The sequence below is a fragment of the Pseudochaenichthys georgianus genome, chromosome 20 (assembly GCF_902827115.2).
Source record: "Pseudochaenichthys georgianus chromosome 20, fPseGeo1.2, whole genome shotgun sequence".
Classification (NCBI taxonomy): Eukaryota; Metazoa; Chordata; class Actinopteri; order Perciformes; family Channichthyidae; genus Pseudochaenichthys; species Pseudochaenichthys georgianus.
Window position 1 is genome coordinate 21,665,479 of NC_047522.1, and position 19,021 is coordinate 21,684,499.

Below are 19,021 nucleotides of genomic sequence, written 5' to 3' on the forward strand. Positions count from 1 at the left end.
TTAACAGCAAACATCAAATATTGAACTTGATCATTTAATGTTTAAATTGCTGTGAACTTCTAGATGGAGGCAGAAGACCAGCTTTCATCCTACCTCTTCACAATTCAAATCAGTGGTGGCCATTCTCTCGCTCTGAATGCGCAATCAGGGCTGAGGGCTGTGGAATAGTTTCGGCTCAAACCTATCCATTTGAATATGAATAACACACTATGAGTGCATTATGATAATAGCCTTCAATTACACCAGAGATCTGCATATCTATCCTTTACTGCCGTGAAGAGCAGTCTGAGGACACTTCGGATTGTCATTTCTCTCCCGCCACTCAATCGATATCAATTAATTATCCCCACCACTCGTATATGATAAATGCTTTTTATCTATCACTTCACAAATCAAAGGCTTCGGTGTTGCCCGCTAACATTTCTCTCATCATCCGGCGAAATCAATTGAGAAGTCGCAGTGGACAATTTACATTGAAGATGCATGATGAAGAGGTGTCAATATTATTATCGGCGAGAGTGAAGGGGAGTGTGATATCCGTGACGGAGAATTCAAGAAGAGGCTTTGACATCAACAACTCTCCCCGTAGATCAGAAACGCAGTGACCCGCATTGATTATCACAAAGTCAGCGCATGTGCCGTACATCACAGCTATACGGTAACTCTTAGACTTCCTCAGGACGAACATCTGACAGCATGTCGAGTCAGAGGTTAATCTTTACACGCTGGCCATGTTTTGGCTGTCATGCGGCGGTTGTAGCTCACGCCGGGTGTGGAGCTCCCGGCAGATCTGAGACCATGTGACCAGGGACAGGGTGACCTGCTGTGGATGGAGCGTGCCCCCGGGGTCAGCGTGTGACAGCCCACGCCTCTCCTTGATGCTATACTGCTGACCTTTGACATTTAGTTTGAAAGCTTGGCTTCAGAGTAGCTGCATAAATCTTTATATCCTAACGTTCGCTCTATACAGTATAGGCTTTGCAGGGATTTGAAATAAGGGTGCATCGTCCCTGGTACTTGAATCATTCAAACATAAATGACCTCAATGCCCACTGAAGGCAAAAAACAACAACAAAATATATTTAATATGTTCAATAGCAAAAGGACAGTTGTATTATCAACAATATTTACTTAAAAATAGCGTCTTTGACAGATATTTTATCAATCGTAACATTATTACATTGTTACTACTTTTACTCTTTAATAGACAGGAAACATTGGTGATTCCTAATGATGGCCCCCTCATGAGTTACAAGTTGGTGAACCCTTGTGTTGACTACTTTGTATTCATTACTATTCATGTTTCTTGAATACTTTTTCAGTGGGATTTTGTTGTTATCACTTTGGACGGTGTTTTAAATGATAACCCCAAAAGGTTGAAATTGAAAACGCAAGTAAGGCACAGATAGCATTTCCACTACTGGGTATATATCCTGCAGACGAACAGGAATGGGATACCGATAGCTACCGGAGAAAACCAAAGCTTTAAGTACATTTTTTAACAGAATATCTGTATAAAAGAGACATTTATACATCAAACATTATGTTATAAATAATAATAATAATAGATTTAATTTGTTAGCGCTTTTACAGGTGCTCAAAGACGCTTTACAGATATAGTGAAGGGAAAAGAAAAGGAAGGAACAACAAATACATATATAGTTAAAGTTAAAGTCAATCAAGTTATAGATATTTAAATGGATGCAGTTAACTATGATCCTCTCTTCTACTTGAGGATCATTAGGGATGGATAAAGCTCCATTTCTACATTCTGATAATTGTCATCAATCCCAAAGTGGCCAAAAGTTTTTTCCTTTTTCTTTGAATGTCAAGAACACCAGTGCTTGCTCTGAATACATTGAGGTCCCTTTGCTTAATTTGGATGGGATAGATTGTTCAAAATGGTCTAATTACCATGATTATACATGTTTCTATGGAAACCCACGAGTCCAGTTTCTGATTTCTTATTTGTCTACCTCCTCTGCACTTTTAATTGTTTTGATGCGAGATAAGAAATGGCTGTTGGCATTTCCAACTAGTCGGCAATTGGCTTTTAACAGCTCCATCGCAGTTTCACTTTGTGACGGCCGCAGCTCAGTAAATACTGAAACACCCACACACCTGCGGGGAAACACTGGAGGATTACATCCACTTGATGTAATGTATAGTTTATTTCAAAGCACCTGAAGCCACACAATAAAAGTTAGAAAAATTCAGAGGATTTAATCAATAGCAATCTTTATGCCTTATATAAATATTCCCTTTTTAGTTACTCTGTCAACATCCTTCTGAAATAATGAAACATTAATAGAGCAAACTATGTTTCCAATTACCGCAGTTTTTATTGAAATGGCTAAAAAAAAATCACTCAAATTGAAAATATCTCATTCTACACAATAATTGCTTGTGTTCCTCAACTTTGTGAGAAAGTAATCACGCCGTGTGGCTCCCAGGCGAGAGCTTTCCTTCACAGGACTCTCTGTCGCTCTGACTCAGGTCCTCCGAGTAAAACCCTCAGATCCACACGCCCCATGCAACAGGTCTCAATCCGTCATGGTGGCTGCAGCCTGGAACCTGGACACATCCCTCGCTATTACACCGCTATTGATCCTTTCATTACACAATAACGGTCATATTTCCCATGATAGATGACTCGGTAAAAAAGGAAAGATTGGAAACAATAAAGGAGAGGAAAAAAGAGAAGAAGAATGACAGGAGGAAAGTTGGAGAGCGGTATAATAATGTGTGACCTTGCAGATTATTGATTTATCGGACATTCTGGCAGATGAGTATTAATTTTAATGTGGCATTAAATTAGTAGAAATAACCATATGTCAGAATGTTTTTGATTAGAGCTTGGCAACTTGTGAAACTGAGAGGGATTTAGCATGATTTTAATGTAACACACATGCCAGCAGTGAGGAAATGTAAATTAGCAACTTAACTTCTGTGCTTGGGTACATTTATTAGGTGCCAGGGCATTTACATTTTCTGCTTTTCACATTTAATTCAATATATTTAGAGGACAGAAATGCACCAAAACCCATACAACACACTACAGGAAAGTGCAAACCCCCAATAAGCATAATAGGGCCTCTTTAAAATCATATAAAACATTAAGATTAAGCCTTAAAACATCCTTAATCTATTTCCCATGTTCTTTCCAAATGGAATCAATACAATGTTATGTTAAACTTAATGGTTTGTAGGGAAAAGGTTGTTCGGGGATGGGGTGGGGCATTTCTGAAGGGGAAACATGTAAAATAGAAGGAAAAACACGTTTTTAATTGTATCGCTGTCCTTCAACACATTTAAAAACATCCATAGCAATGAGACAATGAGTACTTTTGATACTTAATTCTCAAATTGTATTTTGACCTGTGTGATATATGCAACTCTCAACCCATTGCATAGTGTAAAAGACACGCATCCTTGACACACATGGTAAGAACACACACACACACACACACACACACACACACACACACACACACACACACACACACCGTGCAGCACATCACATGGTACAACATCCAAAGTGAACTGTTGCCTCGAGGGAACATTGATGTGAAAAGTATCTGAAAGTCACAGTGTGCTGTGCCTCATGGAAAGCGTGTTATATAACTCCTCTGCTCGCTGTGTGTGACTCTGTATCAGAACGTGCATCCTCCTCTGGTGCAAAGCTCTCCGGCGTGCGGCTGCTCGTAGAGACGGGGTGCTACCTGTGCAGCCAAGGTGACTGAACGGTGAAATGTTAGCCTCTGTTATTTATCTGTCTCCCTGAGCTATTTTCTCCCTCTGCAGCGCGGCCTCGCTCGGCTCCCAGCTCTCATTCTGCAGCACTCTCTGACGTCCTTCATGTGACCTTGGCACGCCACGATGCCCCTGCCGCCATGCTGCTGTAGCCCCCTGTGGCTCTCCCGACACACAGACACACACATATTGCCATCCTGCTAATCAATAGTGCACCGGGCTCCTATCACGTGGAGGGGGCCTCTGGGGGGAAATCATTGGATTGTGTGTGTGTGTGTGTGTGTGTGTGTGTGTGTGTGTGTGTGTGTGTGTGTGTGTGTGTGTGTGTGTGTGTGTGTGTGTGTGTGTGTGTGTGTGTGTGTGTGTGTGTGTGTGTGTGTGTGTGTGTGTGTGTGTGTGTGTGTGTGTGTGTGTGTGTGTGTGTGTGTGTGTGTGTGTGTGTGTGTGTGTGTGTGTGTGTGTGTTTTCAGTTATACGCAGGGTGCATAGGCTGAACGCGTTATTTCAGTGATGACCTGGTGTCCGCCTCACGGTGCTGAGTGTGTGCTTGTGGGCTGTTTGATGATATGGATGCTTTGCGGCGTGTGTTAGCAGTGTGTAGGCTCCTGCTACTCCTCTATAGAGGTTACACTTGTATCATAGTCCTCCCCCTCCACCTCGCCGTGCCCTGCTGCTCAACACTTAGCAGTTCCACCTTAAATGTTAGAGAGAAAACTGCTTTTTTATTCCCGTGACGCAAAATGTATTATTTCTGTCCCAGTGAGAATCCACCCGGCTCATACTGCACTAAAGGCCTCTGTACTGGCCATTTAAAAGGGCAGGATTATTATTTTACAGGTCTTTAAAATATGCATCTGTTAAAGCATGTTTTATGTAACCGTGCTTTAGATGCGGCCTGTAACTCAGAGCATTAAAACGCCTGTGATTAATATAATATTGCACTTTGAACAGTGATCATTCGAGACCTGCGTCTGCATAAAAGGCTGACCAGTGAGATAGACGAGTGCGTGGCATTGGACTCTATCTCTACCGCTCCGTTTCCACTCATCTGTCCCCGGGGCCAGAGTCAGAGCGGCGGGATCAAAAGTAAAATCAGAGCGCAGAGATGTATCCAATCGTGTCAGTCTCCCTCTACTGTAGTCTGCCAGCGTCCGGGGCTGAGGGCGCTGATCTCTATCAACCAGGATGAATTCAGTCAAGCCTCTGAAATGTGTGGCGGTGGACCTAAAGTGATTTAAATCATTAAAATGAGGCCAGCTGCATCATGCAGTCGGAGCACACGGAAGAAGGAGGGGGGGGGGGGCATCAGGAGGCTGGTACAGAGAGAAGAGTGCCATCATCTGGCTCCTGCCGATACATCCACTGCAGAGGGTTCAGTGTGGGAATTTGAGGATTTAAAATAAGGGTCTTCTGATGTGTACCTTAAGCTGCAACATGCATGATGTATGTGCAAAGAGAAAGAACACATCGGGCCGTCGAGGGGTTTTAACGCAAGGCCCATTTCGAGGCTATCTGTGTACACGATGTAAAACGACGTGCGTGTTCAGGAAGGCGCACGAGCCCGACAGCATTTTAAAGACCAACCAGCAGCTTCTACCAGACACAACAATCAACCGCTCCATCCCGCAAATAGCAGCGCACGACAGCAATCAGGCCGGAGAGAGTGTATAATTGCAGGGCGACTCCTATATGTTTGTGTTCATTGTAAAAGAAAATCGGTTGTGACGTGTTGATTTACCTTTCAGCGTGTAATTGAAAAAGAAAATCGCTACTAGTCACTACTCGCTGTCGACAGGGGGAAAAGTGCTTTTGGAGGTGAAGGCAGGCGCCGTGCTTTAGTGCTAGACTCAGCTCTCTCTGGCTTTGTGCTGCCAGCCGACAAAGTGTCTACACATTCAAACTTGTAACAGTTTTGTGAAACGCAAACCGATTTCGGAGCTCTCTTTTTAAACATGTTTTTATCTGTCGCACTCTGTGAATAGGCCGAGCACACAATGTTTTCGAGCAGAGAAAAACGTTTCACCACATCCTCGGTCGTCATGAAATCTCTGCTAAACTTGATTGTGCCGCCAACGACGGCAGAAAGACAAACGGGTGGAATCATCTGGGACACTTAGCAGACAGCGAGAGCACACCGAAGCATCTCCAGTCAATCAGCGTCGTCCCGAGCATAAACACACCTATTACACACGCCGAGCGCTGTCAGGGTAAACAATGCCCAACAATACACTCTGCATCTCTGGCTGCAGCGGCTGCTGTGATTGGCCGGATCGATCGTCGGAGGCATTTGATGTTATAGGAGGAGAGGCGAGGCATATTGATTGGAGGATAATCAGAGTCAAGCCGGCTTGGTCCTCTTCAATAATTCAAAGGAGGGATTTGGGGTGAGATTCCCTCAGATCAGAGGTGTGATGTACATTTCATAGCCTGGGAGTTTGGGGGAGCTGCAAGGGAAGGTGTGTGTGTGTGTGGGGGGGTGGAAGTCACGTGGGCTGAAACATGAGACATCTTTTAAACCAACTGTCCTCTAAAGAAATCCCATAAATAATGTATAAGTGACATGCATGTGCTTGCGTTTGAGTGCTCGTGTTCCCGTACTTAATGCACCTATTTCCCACTTTGAGGCTTTTTGCAGCATTCCTGAGGCGGAACGTATAGCAAACCGTGTTTACCTCACCCAGAGGACCTTCCACTGCAATCCATCCATCGATTTTCCTCTAACACCTTCGCGTGTGTGCGTGTGTGCGTGTGTGTGTGTGTGTGTGCGTGTGTGTGTGTGTGTGTGTGTGTGTGTGTGTGTGTGTGTGTGTGTGTGTGTGTGTGTGTGTGTGTGTGTGTGTGTGTGTGTGTGTGTGTGTGTGTGTGTGTGTGTGTGTGTGTGTGTGTGTGTGTGTGTGTGTGTGTGTGTGTGTGTGTGTGTGTGTGTGTGTGTGTGTGTGTGTGTGTGTGTGTGTGTGAGACTAAGCCTGTTTTACCGGCTGTGACATCGCCGTGAAGAACAGAACAGGCATACACATTGTCCCTCCTTTGTTCCCGTATGCTCGAGTCCTTTAGCATCAGATCAGAGAGCACGTTGAGTCAAATTAACTTTTCTTACACGGCTGCCGGGTTTCATTTTTTACTTGGAATGGAGCTTTGATGATATTTTGTTTTAGAGGATGTGTTTCCTTATTTGTATTAATACATCATCCGCATTTTCATGGGATAAGAAAAGCTTTTATCTGACTGCTTTCGGACACTTTACATCAAATACTTTACGTTACCATGACATTGAAAATAATAATAATAGTTTTTATTGCTTTGTCACAAGAATCCCGGATCACAATATTCCCCAAATGAACGCAGATTCAGGTTCAAAAGGCTGCGAAAATGTTTTAACAATTTCAGTATCTGGTAGTACGAGCACTCGATTATGTCTACACCAAACTTCATAAACCCCTAATACATTTTTTACTGTATGCGTAAAATAATGGAGACTTTCAATATCAAATTAAATCTTTCATTATTTTCTAACAGTGGCATTTCTAACACAGTTAAAAAACAAACAATATTGCATTCTTTCTGTAATGTTGACTCAAAATGTGGCCTGTCTTACTTTGAAAGAGGCTGGTTGTTTTTATCAAGTCAATATAAACAGTACTTGGCTTCAACCAAATTACACATCTAGCTTTCAATACATAACATGATAAGCAAGGCACATGGCAAATACAAGTGGGAACCATTGTGTACATTAATGCTATAAATCAGACAATGAAAAGGCATTTAGACAACAACAACAACAACAACAACGTGTGATTTAAATGTGTATACAGGGGGAGGATTGTGGGAGTTGTGTGAAAGAATCCCATCCAAGAATAAAAGACAAACATGATTTATCTCACCCTCTGATGAGATTATTAAAATGTACCCTGTGACTTTTATTATATTGACAATATCACACTTTCCGCTTTGAAATATCTTTTTAAAATCCATCCCAAGGTCTTTCCGTGGTTCAGACCTGCAGCGGCTTTACGGTCTCCATATCTCACACTCGATGACCCTGTGGATGTGTGTGTGTGTGTTGGCAGTTAAACGTGCCTAGAATCGGCGAAAGGTCACGCGGGGGGGGGGGGCTTCCACTCCACGACGTGTTATTTTCTCCCTGCCGCTTATCTCCTAATCACTGCAATTACTATGGCAACACTGGTTTGTTTGTTTGCCGTTTGGTGCATTAGTGTGTTTGTACCCCGCTGACCGGTGCGGACGTGTCGGGGACGACGACGACGACGCTGTGGTGGGATTCAGATAGAGGAAGGCCACGATTATCATCTTCAAATCTGTGTAGCTCCTCAGCATGGCTAAAAGATAACTGCAGGTTTCAGTACCACGCCCTGTACACCAGAGATGCTCCCTGTCATACATCCGTCTTCTCCGCTGTCTGAATCCTTTATTTCTGTTCTCCTTGTGTCCATTTTCCCGAGCCTTGTGATATCTTCTTCCTCCACCCTTGTCTCACTCAGCCTCCGACACCATTTCCCCACTCCACTGGACTATTTGGGTAAAAAGGAGGGTGAGCGTGTAGACTAACCTGCTCTCCAGTGCTCTCTGTCACTTCCTACATGGAACACATCTCCATACACACTCTAATGATCCCATTTGAGGAGAAACGGGGCTCCAGGTAGATGCTCGGCTTTCTCCCCCACTCATCATTACTGCAGGAGATACCACGGCTAATTATAGTCCTGTGCTGCTGTAATAGAGACAGACCTGGAGAGCAGGGTGATGGGGGGGGGGGTGCACATTGCTGCAGAAGAAGGATATGGAAGAGAGGGGATTAACAAAAGCATCAGACCGTGGAACGCATCGTTCAATCTGGCAAAGACATTTCATTATGTTTTACTATTTTAAATGTATACAAATCTCAATTCGGTTTTATTAGATTTTGGGGGAATTTATTTGTAGGTTTTCTTTCACTCATTTTTAGTGTATAAAAAAAATGGTGCAGTCCCTTAGCTCATTACTTTTCAAGGGAGAAGAAGTAGTGCCAATATTAGCTTTAGCATTTCTCTACCTCAACATACCCAGTGCAAAGCTCCTCTTGTTTGATTCCGCTTGACCTTGATCGGAAAACTGTAGGTGAGCTGCACACACACACACACACACACACACACACACACACACACACACACACACACACGAGATATACTATGTGTGTACATCCTCTCTGACCCAGCCTGTCCTCTTTCCATCATCTCCCCCCCCCCCCCCTGCCATCACTGTAATGGCTATCTCGCTGCCTGGGTTTATGCAGCATCATTCCCCCACATCACCTCCTCCTCGTCGTCGTCCTCTCCTTCTTTTCCACTCCATGATTCTCGTATATATTCTCCTGAAGCTATATGTGCGCCGACCGGCCATGCAGACAAAGGCAGGCCTGAGTTAATTACCTATCATTTAGAGCAGATGGCTGCAGATGAGATGTAAATGCTCGTGTGTGAGAGTATGCATTGTGTCGTCGCCCCTGCATGTGTGTGTTCATGTAATTATTAATATGGCTGCATATGTGTTATCTTATGCATCCAAAACACACACACACACACACACACACACACACACACACACACACACACGCAGGGAGACGTTTGCAGAGGGATTTAGAATGGAATGCATTGTTTTATTCCACCCAGATAAAAATGTAAATGACTGAGACCATAATTATGGGTTGCAATTTTTCCACAATTACTCCCAGCCTCCTTTAGGCAGCCCTCATAGTCATCCATATGTTTAACAATCTGTGTCTGCATCTTTAAATTAAAACACTGTGCTCCATATTGTCCTCGTGTTGACATAACGGTTAAAAGATAATGCACACGTGTATTTTTTAAAGTATTCTCTTTTAAATTCTTACGAGGTTGCGAGGCTGCAGACTTGTATCTAGGCCATACTAGTCAGTGGAGACATTTCCTTTTTGTTCGCCAGCCTTTCCTTTTTGTTCATCTTCTGTTTCTTTGCATGAAGCACGGGGGATCAATGATGAATGTGCAACGAAACGGAGATATAGGTTACAGCGCACTCCATGACACAGGAAGAAATGTAACCACAGAGAGAGGGCCGGGCGGTGGGGGAGGGGGGGGAGGCTGCATTGTAGGGGAGGGGTAGCAGTCAAATCAATAGTACTGCTAGAAAGACCTGTCCATTTCTGACTTCACGCTGTAAATGAAGCGTCCTCCGTGCCAACGTCTTCTCAGCAGCGAGTGTGTGAATTACAGTGTATGCTCGCTATAATGCTCGCCTTTGTGCTCTGTGCTGCGACTGCTGTAACGTGTGTGAAATAATCTGTGTGTGTTTATTCTCCAGCAACGCGCCCAGCAGGAGTCTGTGAATGCAGTCAGCGTGTGCGACTGTACGTTCGCAATGCCACAGATGGAGAGCCACTCATTTACTCATTATGGAGATTTAATATGAGAGAATGCGGCTGCAACGATCCCATGTTACCAATACACTGCATCGCCATTCACTTCAATTGGAGCTTGATTCATATTCACATCCATCCTGCCTGCTGCTACTTATTTTTATCCAGTCGTAAACGCTCCAGAAATTAAATAAAGAAGATTCTATTGCCACAGATTTGTGTTTTTTTTTTTTTTTAATGTGCAGGCATGACACGATCAGTGCAGCAGAAACAGAGTCAATTCATGTGATGGTTAGTCGCCGATTGGCTTCCTGGTGAGCACAGCTCTTTCACAGCTCTGAGAAGTTAACGCTGCTTCAGGCCTTTGATGGCATGATGGCAAATAGAGCAATTTGGCTTCATACATGTTGAGAGTCATTTATTAATACAGCCAGTCTTCACATACTGCCCTCTACTGCTTCCTCGTGTTAAATCAGAGCATATTTCTACATCAAACTGAAATAGTGTACATCAAACACAATTATTCTAACTGTGGGAATCATGTAGTAATGTCTTATATTTTGCAGTGGAAATCACATACAATTTAAAGTACAGCTTATAAAATGTGTATATTCTGTAGACATTCATTCTATTGAATGTAAAGGCATTGAATGTCTCAAATCAGTGTGGCTGCTAGAAAATGGACCCGAGCATCGCTGAGCCTTATGTTACAACAACGAGGCCCTCTACTGGCCACAAGAGTCACTGCAACACTGTAGCATTTTAACACGAAGAATACACCTCCTCTGTTATTCTTTCGGAGCTATCCTCTATAGTCAGGGTTTATTATTCATGCCTGTTTTAGTTTAGGTTGTTGAAATAATGCAGACATTTTCTATTCTGGAGACATTATAACTGTTTCGGTCCACCATTGCTGAATGAATGCACCTTGAAACCCAGTTAGCAACATGGCTAATCAAAGGTATCCAAAATAAAATATTCTTGAAATGTTGTGACCTCATTAGAGACAAAACAAAAGTTAAGATTAACGCTCTAACTCTTCATGTTAACCACCAGGCTGTGAGTTATTTGGCTCATACTCCGATACATTTGAGCTTCATTTCTCTCACACGTTTCCTCTTTCTCCCGCGCAGTATCCCTCGCATCGCCCTGCGGAGGAAAGCATGCGCCCCTTTGATCTGGCTCTTGCTCCTGGTCTATCTCTCTCCTGGAGCCGAAATACCATTACACTCACTGTGTGTCCAGATACGCTTGTCATGCCATGGCGAGCTCAGATCCAGGGAATCAAAGGTGCGGGTGATGCCTCCAGAACCGCCATTAATATGCATGAGAGCGGGAGCGGCCGTGATGTAATTGCGTAGCTGCGAAGGTCAGTGCTTTCGCCCAGCCTGGGCACGATATCAAAGAGAAGACGTACACACACCACTTAGGTTTCTCTACAGTCATCTCCATGCATATTGAAGGCGGAGGATGACTCTGCTCAGCTGATAGGTAAATAGACTCAAATCTGCTTCTTTTTTTTAATCGCCAAACTTTTCTTTATGCTCTCAGGACTCTCACACTGCGCTCTCATGTTCCCTCTTTGGACACACATCACAGACAGCCTTTCATCCAGGGAGTAAAGCTGTTTACAAGCCCCCCTCCCAATGTGGTTATATTCTCAAAGCTCTGCTGGAGCATAAAGCACCTTGCTTTTTATTCACGTTCCAGCTCCGGCCCTGATCTGGCCCGAAGGATTCGACTGGATATCAAAGCATCCGAATATTTAACGAGAATCACCGAAAAGACAGAATATAGATCCCCTGTTACATTATCAAATAGAATACGCCTTAAAGGAGACATCCAACATGTTTGCCTCTGTGGTGCTTCATCCAGTGGCTCAGATATTCTCTCTGCATTGTTTCCTGGTTGTTTTGGCTCATGTGGATCCTTCGCTGGTGCCGCTGATTGATAGAACCAGGACAGAGAACAACTTCCTCCGCAGAGCTTCTTATCAGACCCAGTTCTGTCACGACTTTACTTCTTTCTTTGGTTAAATAACAATATGTATTACAGTATTTAACAAGGAATCCGACTTGTCCCCGGGGTGTTTTTCAGACGGATTTAGGGAATTCGCATAATCTCAACAGGCCAAATCTTGACTTGGTGACCATCATGTAAAACATTTTAAGACGCACAGCTTTGGTTGCATACACTTTTTCTTGCATTTAAATCTGTGTCGAATCCGAGTTGAGCAGCCATGCTAGCAGCTTTCTGACGCTCTTTATCATTGTGTGGATTTAAAAAAAATGCTAACATGCTGATGTTTCCCATGAAAAGTGCACTAGGTTCGTTATTTGTATTTGACGTGCTAGCATAGCTGGTAGCATGCTGATTAGCACCAATCACGACAGGCTGACATTGCCCTCGTGCGTCAAAAAATAAGCCAAAATCTGACCATCGTGTAGTGCCAGATGGCTCCAGCTCCTTAAAGCTCTTAAGCAGCTCTTAACCTGGTGATGGCGCTACACCAAGAGCTAAGGCATCTTGAAAAAAAGGATTACAATGAATTGAACGTTGAGTGTGATTGTCCAAATCAAAGTCATGACGATCCATCCAGGAGTATTCTTATACTAATAGAAAAGCCAGGGGGTCACAAACGGTTGAAGGATCTATCCTCTGGGGACCATGAAAGTCAGTTTAAAATTGCAATTATCTTCATAGTCGTTGAGGCACAGGTCTGGACCACAGAACTGGACAGATCAACGTGGCTGAATGCTGACCCTCAACGTGCCATGCGGCTTTACGATAAGCGCTTCTGAGAGGAAATAGGTTGCCAGTTCTGTGGGAATCCCCCCTGAATTAGCAGCATAAAGGGATACTTCCTGTACAGTAGCAACTAAGAAGATTTCAGTGAGCCTCTGTCAATGCTAATAACCACAATGGTCTCACAGAAAGCTCCCCCAGGGCTGTTTGACCACGGGGGGGGGGTGATGTTCAGAGAGGAGGGGTTTGAGCCGATGCCTCTCAGACTGTCTCAGCTCATTTAGCTCTCCGAGGCTGGGCCCATCCATCCCTCTCATGAAGGAATAAGATTCATCATAACCCCGCTGTGTGTGGAGAGTGGGAGAGACAAAAATACAGACAGACACGCAAGCAGATATTCGGAGGCTGGCCTAGGGGGTCTCGAGGCCTTCTGGGCATGCCCCCGTGCTGACAGAGCAGAGGCACCACGAGCCACAAAGGGTGGGCGAGGGGAAGGGAAGAAGGGAGGGGCGAGGAGACGAGTAGATGGAGGGGGAGGGGGTAAGGATTGGGGCTACAACACTTGTAATCGGATCATTGGCTACAGTGGGTTGAGTCGATGTGATCAATAGAAACTGCACATGCAGCAGAGAACCTTTAATGGCCCTTAATCTCCATCAGGCCCGAACAGGAGGGTGGAAGAGGAAGTCACAGCCTGCATCACATTACACACTGCACTTACATCCTCTCTCTCTCTCACACACACACACACACACACACACACACACACACACACACACACACACACACACACACAGACAGACAGACAGACAGACAGACAGACAGACAGACACACACACACACACACACACACAGGGTACCGGTGACTCCAAGCCTCAGGAGCCAGCATGTCATATGTCTTCCCTGTGTCTGCACCTTTTCATTTCATTTCAAATGCATTACATTTCAGACCTTTCCATTCGCCGATACCCCCTGCGATGCGAAGCCTTGACTGGAACACACCGGCCGGCACAGAGGACATCTCCCAGCCTCTGAATTCAATAAGCAGCCTGACCACAGCGAGTGTGTCTCCTCACATCGTCGCCGCGGAACAAGAGTCCAGTTATAAAGTGAAATGCTATTCTTGTATTTGTACTCGTCAGATTGAAGATTCATATTTATGACGCTCAGAGAAACCAAGTATCCCTGGAAATGATATACAGATAGAAATGAGTGAGTAAAAACACAGCAGCAGTCCTCTCAATGTTTCATTCTTGTTCTCTATTCGTCCTTTCACTCGACCATGAATTAAAGAGTGGACTGGCTGAAACCTCAGGGCAAACCTGTCAAATGAATAACAGATATGCTCAGGTGATTTTAAATAAGAGACCTTCGTGCCTTTTCTTTGTTTTTGTGTTTTCCATTAGCCTTACAGACGAGTAGATTTGAAAGCCTCATAAAACAGGATTGATGAAGCGGTCGTTGTTCATGCGCTGGATCTCTGAAGGACGGCAGGAAATGCAAGTATCTTAACATCAGCCAGGCACTCCTTGTTACTCGGAGACATATCCACTTACAGAGTATTAGTGATGCACAGGGAACATGTTTTTCTTACCCAAGAGTTGCATCAACACTGTGCCGTTGATTTGATTGATGCTGCTTGTTGCCAGGAAACATGTGAACAGATTAATGAACCCAGGCCTTGAATTATTCCCTGCTACTTTGTACACTTTCTATGCATTACATAAACATTTCATTTGTCTAACAGAGTTGTCTAACAAGAGTGCTCCTGCAGACGGCTGAATAACACTGCATTTCCAATAGCTTCATACATCTATCGGCTGAAGGTCTTAGAAAGTGAGTTACCTTTGTATTCTTTTAAAGAGTTATTGGCTGTTTCATCCATGCTTCCAGTCGAGTTATTCAAATAATAATCACCACATGTGTAATTATGCTGTTTAAGTATTAAGTAAACCTCGGGATTCGTCCCAAAGACATTATGTTTCAAGCTGTTAGCACCAACGAAGCATAATAAGGCCCCTTTAATAACTGTGGGGTTTGAGAGGAGTAGGCATACAGAAAGCAGGGCTCGAATGAAAGACACCATTTAGTTGCATCATGGGAAAAAATCGAGACATGTGGAGCTTTATCCGTATACTGGGGACTAAAAGTCAGGATATCTTAACCTCTGCTGCTTCGACATGTGTCTCTTCTTGTCCTCCAACTTTGTGGAATGCACTAATACATTGCTGGAGTATCCCTTTAATTAGATTGTGTTTGTATTAAAGTGAGACAGATACATTTTTCTATGTATATACTCCTGTCTGTATTATAAATTAGGTTTCAAGGTGGGGTGGGTAAGTTTGATAAACCGGCTCGAGATACACTTTTTGTTATATTCCATGGAATGCTCTTAACATCCCGATAGCAATGAATTTCTGAAGTGCTTTGACAAAAAATACATAAAAAAATGTAATCTGTGGAAGCCGTAGCGCTGTAAAAAGCACGACCAATCATCTGAGCCGGCTAAAGTAACTGGATGGCCTACCTGCCTGTCAGCCTTCCATCTGTGCACAAACTTATCTCGTGCCCTCATTGGTCACGTGCGCGTTCGTGTGTGTTGGAGGAGGGGCTCTGTAAGGAAGTGGCAGATTTCTTCCAGTTGTGTATTTTCAAATTCTAGCCAAGCCCCCAGGAAGTGCGCCGGACTCAGATGAAAATATTCGTGCTGGCCAAACGGCGGTACTACACTTCCGTTTGGTTGCCAGGCCCGGAAACACTTTTTCCCATTGACTTACATGGGGAAAGAGGGGTCTGTACATTAGCATAATTACTAGCTAGCCGCTAGCTGCTAACTGCCGCCTCGTTAATATCAAATGACGTTTCGCTCTCTCAAAAGTTGGGCCATTTTATCATCATGCGCTAATGAGCAACTCTCATAGGAATGAATGAGGCCCCGCCTCCCACGCTGTATCCAGTTCTTGATTCTAGCGCCCTCGAGCTGGTTTCTCCAGAATGACCTACCCAGTCTATGGACCTACCCCACCTTTAAGTGTTTCCCTTTTATGAACGGCGCCACCCTGTGGGCATCAGAGACAATAACAACTCCAACACCTCGATGAGCAGCATAACTACACCTGTATTACTGTAAAAACACACACAATGAAATACATAAATATGTCAAATGTGATATTAAATAAAACCATGCAGATCTATTTAAATCAAAATATAATATATGATAATAATTTGCCCTAGGCCACACCGAATGAACAGAATTACAAGAAATATATTAGATTGTAAACCTTTAATGTTACCTTCTTTGTCTGCGGGACAATCAAAGTCTCTCCAGTTTCGATCCACATCGTTGTGTTCGATAAAATGCTCAGCCTCTACCTTCAGTTCACAGATAATGATATAACCATGGCAACAGAGACACCTTGGAAAAGGCCAGGAGGAAAACTTAGACATTAAAGGTCACCTATTGTGCTACTGCTAAATCCACTTCTCCATGTCTCTTCTACATCAACATGTGTCCCCTCTTCTTCATGTCTCTTCTACATCAACATGTGTCCCCTCTTCTTCATGTCTCTTCTACATCAACATGTGTCCCCTCTTATCCATGTCTCTTCTACATCAACATGTGTCCCCTCTTCTTCATGTCTCTTCTACATCAACATGTGTCCCCTCTTCTTCATGTCTCTTCTACATCAACATGTGTCCCCTCTTCTCCATGTCTCTTCTACATCAACATGTGTCCCCTCTTCTTCATGTCTATTCTTCATCAACATGTGTCCCCTCTTCTTTATGTCTCTTCTACATCAACATGTGTCCCCTCTTATCCATGTCTCTTCTACATCAACATGTGTCCCCTCTTCTTCATGTCTCTTCTACATCAACATGTGTCCCCTCTTCTTCATGTCTCTTCTACATCAACATGTGTCCCCTCTTCTTCATGTCTCTTCTACATCAACATGTGTCCCCTCTTCTTCATGTCTCTTCTACATCAACATGTGTCCCCTCTTATCCATGTCTCTTCTACATCAACATGTGTCCCCTCTTCTTCATGTCTCTTCTACATCAACATGTGTCCCCTCTTCTTCATGTCTCTTCTACATCAACATGTGTCCCCTCTTCTTCATGTCTCTTCTACATCAACATGTGTCCCCTCTTCTTCATGTCTCTTCTACATCAACATGTGTCCCCTCTTCTCCATGTCTCTTCTACATCAACATGTGTCCCCTCTTATCCATGTCTCTTCTACATCAACATGTGTCCCCTCTTCTTCATGTCTCTTCTACATCAACATGTGTCCCCTCTTCTTCATGTCTCTTCTACATCAACATGTGTCCCCTCTTCTTCATGTCTCTTCTACATCAACATGTGTCCCCTCTTATCCATGTCTCTTCTACATCAACATGTGTCCCCTCTTCTTCATGTCTCTTCTACATCAACATGTGTCCCCTCTTCTTCATGTCTCTTCTACATCAACATGTGTCCCCTCTTCTCCATGTCTCTTCTACATCAACATGTGTCCCCTCTTCCTCATGTCTCTTCTACATCAACATGTGTCCCCTCTGTGGAAAGAGACTCTGAAAGTTTCAGGAACAAAGATTCTCTCTCTTTTTGATCCATTTCTATAAAAACCTGTCTGAAAACGAGCTGATCAGATTTTGGCCACTTTATGATGTCATAACGATGTGTTGTCTTGTGTAGCCATTAGCCAATCAGCAACCAAGGTAACCCCCCCCCCCCCCCCCCCTTATCCCCTGAATCTCCTCTAGAGCTCCATTGAGTTCTTCATAACCAAATCTCTCTCAGAGGGGCGTGGGGAGGGGCTCCTTGTTTTCATCTAAAGTAACAGACAGAGAATCAGCACTTTGGAAACAGGGCTGAAACAGAGGGGATTATGGGTAATGCTGCAATGATCTGTTTGGTGTTTGGAGCCAAACACTTCAGAGACAGGTTTGTATTTATCTGAGAGCTATAATATATTGATGAAAAACAGTATAATAGGAGACCTTTAAAGTCCGTCAGAAGAACATAAACTCTTGATTATCTCACCTTACCTGCTGAGAAGCACCTTGCAACTTCCATGTAGCGTTTAACTGCGAGTCCTATTACCTTGTTGATGCTCACTTACCCTCACACTTTCCTAAACTAGCAAAGCAATGCTAATCAGCAAAGCAGACAAACATATTCAAACTAATTCCTGTGATCATCCTGCGTGTCAGTAAGTCATCAATCGGCCTGATGTTCTGCGAGCACTTATTGAGTGACGCGCCAATGCCCAGGAAAACCTTCAAAACATCGGAGAAGTGCCGACGCTGAGCCTCGGCCTAACCTAGCCTTGAGCCATGTGTTGATGAGTCTTCGGTGTGACTGAAACTTCAAAGGCTCCTCACTTCACTAAGCAGAGGATGCTCCTTCCCTCTCATCTTCCCTCTGCTCAATCCTTCACAAGGAGGACATTTTGATGGCAGGAAAAAAGAAAGCAGAACGTTTTCTTGGCACTTTCTTGGAACAGATTCAACCGCTGTTGATGGGGGCAAATTAAACGCTGCGTTCAAGTCATTAGTGTGATTCAAAAATGGTTCAAACAACATGATCAGCCACTGAAGTTGAGTGACAGAAAGGTTTGGCTTGTTGGCGTGTGATTTAAAGGGGCCCTAGCTCAATTCAGGTTCATATTTGTACTTTGTGTCTCTACTGGGACATGTCTCCATGCTTTAATGTTCAAAAAGCTCTTTATTTTTCTCATACTGCCTGTGCTGCAGCACCTATTTTCACCCTCTGTCTGAAACCAGAGCCCAGTCTGCTCTGATTGGTTAGCTGGCCGGCTCAACTGCTTAGAGATGTCCCGCCCCCTAGCCCAGGGGTGTCAAACTCAATTTCATCGCGGGCCACATCAGCATTATGGTTGCACTCAAAGGGCCGGTTGTAACTTTAAGACTATATAAAAATACATATATAAATATATCATATATATAAAATAATGTATTATATTACATCATTGCCTCTGCATTGGATTATCATCGGATAGGGTAATAACTTCATAATTAACTACGTCTGAAAGCAGAAGTCGAGGGCAAGTCTCTTCAGTGCGTATGTCCCAAAATGATTTAAAAAGAAAAGCCAAATTCTGGAGAAAAAATA